At 37.3% G+C, this 8,861-nt stretch overlaps 1 non-coding gene across 1 annotated transcript; it reads left to right on the forward strand.

The window, feature by feature from the left end:
- The first annotated feature begins 8,486 nt into the window (after nt 1-8,486).
- Nucleotides 8,487-8,593, forward strand: LOC128279612 (small nucleolar RNA R71). Its single transcript, XR_008269811.1, has one exon. It is a non-coding gene; the product is annotated as a small nucleolar RNA R71 (small nucleolar RNA).
- The last annotated feature ends 268 nt before the right edge of the window (nt 8,594-8,861 follow it).

Raw genomic sequence — 8,861 nt, forward strand, 5'->3', positions numbered from 1 at the left:
AGACCCTAATCAGAATGATGGTTTTGGGACCACGAATTCGAGTTAGAAAAATATTTTAAAATTATTTTTTTGTTTTTATTTTGTGTGAATTTGTATCTATGAAATTTTCGTGATTTAATTTTGTCATTTAGGTATCCGATTAAATAAAAGGACTTAATCGCGTAAAAGGGATATTTGGTGGTCATTTGTAAAAGGAACCTAATTGTTAATGGCTTTCTAATTGGAGTGTTTATGTTGTAAAAATTCCATTAGTATATTGTTTGGACGGTAATAGGCATATGTTAAAATGGTTTTATATTAAATTTAAAAGGTTAAATTTGTAAAATTGCTAATAACTTATATATGTTATAATAAAACATATAATTAAATATTAATGTTCATATTCTTGTTTCATCCACCGAAATAACAAATAAAGAAAGAAAAGAAAAAGAATATAGGGTATTCAGCACTTTGGAAGCTCAATCAAGGTTTGTTTTTGCTCGATTTTTGATAATTTTTACGTTTTTTTAATATCGTTGCTTCGAGTACTACAAAACCCATGCTTGAATTTTTTTTTTTGGTGAATATTTTGAGTTATGCCATTGTTGAGATCTTGTGATTTTTGTTGTTTGATGATGAAATATGAAAGATAAGTTTTAGATTAACATATTTTGTATTGGAGTTTTTGATGATTTTGAGTAGTTAGGACTAAATTGCAAAAATAAAAATTTGAGAGACTAAAATGTGAAATAAATGAATTATATGGGCTTGTATAGACATGGGTAATATTCGGCCTAGCTTGGGTATAGAGAAATTTGGTGTTTTTTGTGTTTTGTGCATTAGGGACTAAATTGTAAAAATTGTAAATGTCATGGTAAAATGGTAATTTGTCCATATATGTGTTTTTGGACTAAAGTGAATGAAAATATGTTTGAATTAACTTAATTTGAAAATGTCTAGATCACGAACCGAATAATTTAGATTTGGATTGGGGGAAAACGAAAGTCGTCGACTAGGTGCCCTGTTTCGTTTTATAAGGTCCGAGGTAAGTTTAATAGTAGTTAAATAGATGTGTTTAATTGTAGTTAAATGCTATATATATATGTTGTTATGAAAGGTAAGTGATCGCGTGATTTCGATGATAGGTTTTAAATATTTATAATTAACCGTTCTTAAAACTAACTATTATCGCGATGTAGGCAAGTGTACCTATCGAAACTAGTATAGTTTTAGCAAGTCCGAATTGCCGAACCCAAAGGAACTAAAAGTACTAGTAATGACTGTCTTTTTATTATCTAGCCCAAGAATAAAGAGGTTTTTATTTTAACTAACTAATTATCTGAACTAAGAATTCACAGAGAATAGAATTGGGGAATTGCTTTTGGGAAAATCGATTGACTTAAAACAATACCTAAGGAAAAATTCACCTAGACTGTACTTGTTATTCTGGCTTTGAATCGGACGATTTATTCATTTAACTTGTTCCATAGAGATCCCCAAGTTATGTTATTATCCCTATTCAAGACTAATAACGTCTATTCCCTAGATTCAATAATTGAGACCTTTCTCTAAGTAATACCCTAGGGTTGCATTAACTCGATCTATGGATCCCTTTATTAGGTTTCACCCTAATTCGACAAAATCTTATCACCCTATGTCTAGGCGTGCAAACAACTCTGCTTAATTATGACAAATCTACTCTTAGATAGGGTCTATTCCTTCTCTGAATAAGAGCTTATCTTGAATCAGTATCCTGGGATATCAAAACAAGAATTAAGAACACATAATTAAGAACAAGTTAAATATTTATCATACAATTCAGAAAATAATAACAAGATTCGTCTTAGGTTTCATTCCCCTTAGTTATTTAGGGGTTTTAGTTCATAACTAAATAAGAAAACATCTCAGAATGATAAAGAATGCAAAATATAAAGAAAACCCAAAACTCCTGAAGGGGAAATTGAGGAGAGATATTCAGTCTTGATGGTGAATCCGGCTTCTGAGACGGATCAATCGACTTCCTTGGAGTAATTCCTTACTCCCTAGTATGTGCGCCCCTTTTCTTCCTCCTCTAGGGTTTATTTATAGGCTTTGGAAGGCCTAAGAGCCCTCAAAATTAGCCTTTTTCGAATTGGACGCAACTTGGGCTCGGCAGGGACACGCCCATGTGCGATTACTTCAAGCCGTGCTCGAGCTTGCCAAATTGACACAACCGTGTGGTCTGCCTGTGTGAGGAGGTCCAAGCCGTGTTGATTTCATACTTTGGCCCATTTTCTCTGTTGTTGGCCCCTTTCTCATTCCTTTCGCTCTTCTATGCCCTCCTAAGTATAAAACATGAAATTAAAGCATTAGGAGCATCAAATTCACCAATTCTAATGGGAAATCATCCATATAATGCATTAAACATGGGGTAAAAATATGTATAAATTACGGTTTATCAAATACCCCCACAGTTAAGCATTTTCTTGTCCTCAAGAAAAATTCTCAACTCATAATCAAAATAAAATCTTCTCAACTTATAATTTCTATCTATAATATCTCTAAATAATCCATAGGTAATCATACATTGAGAATTCAACTAAAAGAACATAAAATTTTCAAACATTCCAAGTTGAGTATTTAATCATGCAAACATAAGTGTCTCCCCTCATCTACATAATTACCTTTAATTTAGAATATCACAGAGTTTCACATCCTCACTAAAGATTCACTCAAATCACTCGAGTTGTTTAAGGACAATAAATGAAGCACTCAATAGTCAATAATGAAAAGTCATTACCATAGGCTTGTATGAAAATCAAATCTCCACCACTATAATTTAAGATGATACATCAATCAAAATTTAGAGGGTTGTAATGAGGCTTGGTTAGGGGGTGTGGTCACAAGCTGAAAGAAAGGGTTAGAATCGAGATTGAGTTGAAAAATTACTTAATTAGAAAAATATTTAATCATTACTTATGTACAATATAACTCCTTCTCTGACTATGGAATTTAAATACTGAAGCTTACACACAGAAGATCACTACTACTATGTATACATTTTTTTTAAGAACAAGTTAAATAACATACACTAACTATTAAGAAAAAGACATAGCTAAGAAATTTATTCAACTCAAATCTCGATAAAAATAGGGATCAAAAATAATTGAGGGGATTTCAACAAAAAATGGGTTAAGGGTTAATATTAAGGGTAATACAAGAAATGGCTTGTTGTGCTCAAGGGGGTTGTGGAGGTAGGCTTTTCATGGCATGAGTGGATTAATCCTAAGTGCCTTAATCATTTTGACATATCAAATCAAATGGTGTGGTCTTGACATGCATAATCAAGCAAGTTCTATAATAACAGTTCAATACTGACGCACTCAAAGCAATAATAAAAGTGAGCATGAAAGAATTAATAGATTCTCAAAAGGCTCAAAAATCTCACAAAAATTATGGCTTTTTGATGTTTAAAACTTGTGAATTCCAACTCAAAGTAATACCTAACTTTGGGGAAACAACCTAAGATTTTAAATTCTTAAAAATCAACTTATCATGCTTGATTCTCTAATGTCTTAAAGTTTAAACAATCAATACATAAATGCCTATGTTTTAATTAAAGATATATCAATCAAAATCATAAATCAATCAAAATTTACCTAAATATGATATGAGAGCTTTTCAAGAAAACAAGGCAGTCATTCAGGGATTTTTCTGATAATGAAATGAATACCCCCCCCCCCCCACACTTAAGATGTACATTGCCCTCAATGTACAAAGATAGATAGGAAAAAAAATAAATTTGTAATCGTAAGATAGGGGGAGAAGTGAAACTTCCTGTATGATGAATTCCTCGAACTGGGGTTTTTGAGAGTAATCGGTGCGAGAGTGGAGGAGGATACTCCGGCGGTGGTAGATGTTCATTAGTCCATAAGTCATGTGCCAAAAGAATGTTATATCTAGTGGTAGCTATGGTCGTGGTCGATCAGGACATGACAGTCATGGAGAACCTTTCTCGGTGGAGTTTTTAGTTCCTATGCAATGATGAGCTTAAGAGCTCTATATAACTGTGATAAAATCAGGAACTTTTTAGGGATATTAGGAAGAATAATTACTCATAAAGAAATAACCGAAATTTATAATTAAAAATAAAATTCTAAAATCTAATAAAAATAAAAGTAGTTTTAATAAAAATTAAAAACATAAAATAATAAATAAATGTTTTTAAACATCTTCATCGCTGGATGGTTCGTGAGGTGGGACTGGAGATGAGATGTGGAGGTGCTGACAAATCTACTGTAGAGTAGCATCAATGTTGTCAAATCGTTGAAAACACTGCTGCTCGAATCGAGTGAGGCGCTCAGAGATGTCAGCGTATGAAGCCGCCGTATGAACTGGACGAGAGGGTGGTGGTGGCTGAGTCGGTGGGTCCTCATGCTGTTGAGGGACATCAGGAATGTCCTCGTAGGCCTCCTCCTTGGTAAATTGGGTGAGACGATATTGAGGAGGGTAGGTTCCTCCGCGCTTTTTGATCATCCTCATGCTAAGCATGCTCGAGATGCCTTGTAGAAACATTTGGCCAATGAGGGTTAAGGATGATTCTTGGGCTGTGGTGCTGAGGAGCCCGAAGTGTCGAGCCAACTGAGTAACATAGGGGCCAATGGAGATGACCCCCTTTCTATGCCACTCCGTCTGGTGCTGAATCATGAGGGCGATGAAATAGGCAAGGTCGATGACGTGCCCATGCGACATACACCATAAAAAGTAGGCGTCGTGAATGTTGACGATGCCAGTGCTCTCTCGCTGTCCTGTAATTGTGTGAGTCAAAATGGTGTGTAGGTACCTCAGAGATGGGGGGAGATCTGATGCCTTGGAGCGGCTAGGATTGTAGGTGTCCCTACCTGGTACTAGTTCGTCCCAACACCGTAAAGGAGAACGATGGATGTGGCAGTTGAAAGCATGTAAGTCATTCTCCTCCTTGAATTCCTCCGTATACAAACCCAGCACCGTATCGAATTTTGGGACGCTGAGCTGGCAGACTAACCCGCCTAGGTGAAATTGGACCGTGCCGAGATCATCATAGTTCGTCATTACGGTCTGAAGATCGATGATCCCAAAGAATAGCTTCCAAGAGAGGGTGGTTAGGAGGGCCCGAATTGCTTCAGCCAATTAAACTTGTTCTACCATAAGCCCAGTCGATGCAGCGGCCCGCAATTAAAGGTCGAGCCCATATTATTTGGAATAGTTCTTCTTAGGGCCCGATGAGGAACCTCAGGAAAGGGTGACGAACTTTCACTGTAGGACCCGAGGAAAATGACGCTCCCTTTCTTTTCTTTAAAGCAGGGACAGCGACCTTTTTACCATATGAAGATGACATTCTGAACCTGCAGTCAAAACCATTACTTTTTTTTGATGAGTGGACAAGGAAGAATGTATCTAAATTCAAAAATTTAAAGATTATGACTAATACTTCAGCCACAACTATCATCACTTAACAATTCTAATCAAACTAATCCATTTTATAACATACTTTTGTTGCATTGCATGATAATAGCATGAATAATAATAATAATAAATTGGCAAATAACAAGAAACACTTGAAAAGTATGAGGATTGAGTTAGAATATTTGAAAAAGGCATGAGTATTCCACCTATCCTAACCATGAATATTTTACTTTTAACTAATCAAATGGAGTAAAGAAATCTTGTAATGAAATAAAAAAAAAAACTTGAACATGAAAAAAAATGAAAATTATTCTAAATTATGACATTTAAAAGTATGAAAATAACATAAAAACTTGCATAATATTATGATAAAAATCCTTAGAAACTATTAAAATAAACAAGAAAGAAGTAAACAAATGCTAGGAAGGGAGGATTGAGCGTCAAAAATGGAGTTGGGGAGGCGCACGGGCGTGGCGGGGAGGCCGTGTGGAATTGCAGTAGCTAGGGTTAGGGTTTTTGAGTGGGGAAGACAATGAATAGTGCAGGGTATTTATAGATTTTGGGGCACACGACCAGGTAACACGCCCGTGTTCCCCAATTTCAGCCCGTGTGATTCGGGAATTTTGAGTTTGGGCGCATCTAACATTTAGTCCATGCCCGTGTTCCTTGGACGTGTGGGTGCACACGGCCGTGTCTGGCATTGTTCGCTTCTCCCACGCCCGTGTCAATCTAACAGGCTTGACCACGGGTGCTAGACATGGCCGTGTCGAACACCCGTGCTGTTTTAACAGGTTCATCCACGGTTCTTCCATATAGACATGTCGCACGCCCATGTTGTTTTGGCAGGATCAACCATGGCCATGTCGCATGGCCGTGGCATTTTATCGTAGCCCGTGTTTAGGAAAATCTTTGCCCTATTTTCACACGGCCCTAAGCACGCCCGTGTGCTTGGCCATGTTTCTGTGGGAAGCCTGTATTCAAGAGCTCCGTTAGTAAGTTAGGTGTTGAAGACTAAATTTTAAAGAAGTTAATATAGTTAGTGCTCGGGTTGCCTCCTGAGAAGCGCTTATTTATAGTTTAAGCTCAACCTACCTCTCTGTTGAATGATCATGGTGGTTTGAAGAGTTTATACTCCTTATTCCTGCTATCAATCTCATCAAAATAAGGTTTTAAACGGGTGTTGTTTACCTTAAAAGTGCCGAACTTGGGATAACTCACATCGACCGTACCGAATGGGAAAATCCTGAGTACGGTAAGAGGGATTTCTTCATTCGGTGTGGTAGCGACAATGTGGGGATCTACGGCATCTGATATGACCCTATCTCCAACCTTAAGTTGATTTGGAAAGGTATTGAGCTTGTTCTGTCGTAGATTCAGTTTGTCGGGCATTCTCGGTTTATGCATCCGCCATTCATCTAGCTCCTTGATTTGCAGCCTTCGATCTTCATGAATAGTCCTCTACTATTGCTTGAGAATGGCTCATGTACTTCCTTAAGACTCATTTCCTACAAAGAAGGTTGCACCATATTGTCAGTTTTAGTAGAATGGTTTAGACGATCACCTTCAATTTCCAATGTGTTACCGGAATTGCGAGCTTGAAGGGTGATTGTTTCGTCTCCCACACGGGGTGTGAGTTCACCTGTGCCAACATCAATAATTGTTTTAGCAGTTTCTAAAAAGGGCCTTCCTAGAATTAAAGGGGTGTTGCTATCCTTCTCTATGTCTAGAACAATGAAGTCAACGGGAAATATAAATTTATCGATTTTAACTAGCACATCTTCAATAATACCCTTAGGGAATCTTATAGTTTTATCTGCTAATTGAATGCTCATCCTAGTTTGTTTGGGTTTCCTAAGACCTAGTTGCTTAAACATTTTGTAAGGCATGACGTTGATACTAGCCCCTAAATCAGCTAATGCATTATTAACATCTAAACTACCAATTAAGAAAGGAATCGTAGAACTCCCTGGATCTTTTAATTTGATCGGTAGCTTATTTGCAGAATAGCCGAGCACACTGCGTTTAGCTCCACATGCGATGCCTCGCCCAACTTCCTCTTATTTGCTAAAAGCTCCTTTAAAAATTTCATTGCGTTTGGCATTCGCGATAGAGCTTCAATAAACGGTAAGTTAATGTGTAATTTTTTTAAGAGTTTAAGAAATTTACCAAATTGTTCATCTGAGCGGTCTTTCCTTGTCGCGTTGGGATATGGCACACGAGGTTTATATTCGACATTCACTGATTTGTTTTTATTATGACCTTCCTCACCTTGACCTTTGCTTACCACAGTTTCTTGCCTCGGTTCTGGTTCAGGCTCAACAACTCTTTCGTCATCTTGAATATTAATTACGTTGAGCTATTCCCTTGGGCTGGGTTCAGTATTACTTGGCAAGCTACCTTGTGGTCGTTCGAAGATTAGTTTGGAAAGCTAGCCCATCTGAGTTTCAAGCCCTTGGATCAACGCTTGTTGATTTTTAAGTGCTATCTCAGTGTTCTGAAAATGGGTTTCTGACATCGATATAAACTTTGAGAGCATCTCTTCAAGGTTCAACTTCTTTTCCTGTTGATAGGGTGGTTGTTGGAAACCCGGAGGATGTTGTGGTCTTTGATTTCCTTGACTGCCCCACGTGAAATTGGGGTGGTTCCTCCAACCTGCATTGTAAGTGTTACTATATGGGTTATTTTGGGATCGAGAGTTATTGTTACCCATATATTGGACTTGTTCCCCCTCGCTGCTAGGGTTGAAGGGTTGATACTCTGTGTATGCTCCTCCTCCATTCGTCTCGCACCTCATTACTGGATGTACCTGAGTAGAACCAAGTAAACCATCAATCTTTTTATTTAGAAGTTCTACATGGTTTGACAGCATAGTAACTGAATCGACGTTATAAACGCCTGCTATTTTAGTTGACTTAGTCCTCATAACTTGCCACTGATAGTTATTCAGTGACATCTCCTCTATAAACTCATAAGCATCTTCAGGTGTTTTATTATTGATGGTTCCGCCAGTAGCTGCGTCAACCATTTGTCGAGTCGAAGGATTCAGGCCATTATGGAATATTTGAACCTGAAGCCAAAGTGATAACCCATGGTGAGGGTACCTTCTCAGTAAGTCCTTGTATCTCTCCCATGCATCGTAAAGAGTTTCTAAGTCCATCTGCACAAACGAAGAGATATCATTACGTAATTTAGCCATTTTAGCCGGCGGAAAATATTTTAATAGAAATTTTTTGGTCATTTGTTCCCAAGTAGTGATTGACCCTCATGATAATGAGTTCAACCACTGTTTAACTTTGTTTCTCAATGAAAAAGGGAATAACTGAAGACGAATGGCATTATTAGAAACACCATTAATTTTAAATGTATCGCATAGTTCTAATAAGTTTGCTAAGTGAGCATTGGGATCCTTATCCTGCAAACCATCAAACTGAACAAATTGTTGTATCATTTGAATAGTG

The sequence above is a fragment of the Gossypium arboreum genome, chromosome 8 (genome assembly GCF_025698485.1).
Source record: "Gossypium arboreum isolate Shixiya-1 chromosome 8, ASM2569848v2, whole genome shotgun sequence".
NCBI lineage: Eukaryota > Viridiplantae > Streptophyta > Magnoliopsida > Malvales > Malvaceae > Gossypium > Gossypium arboreum.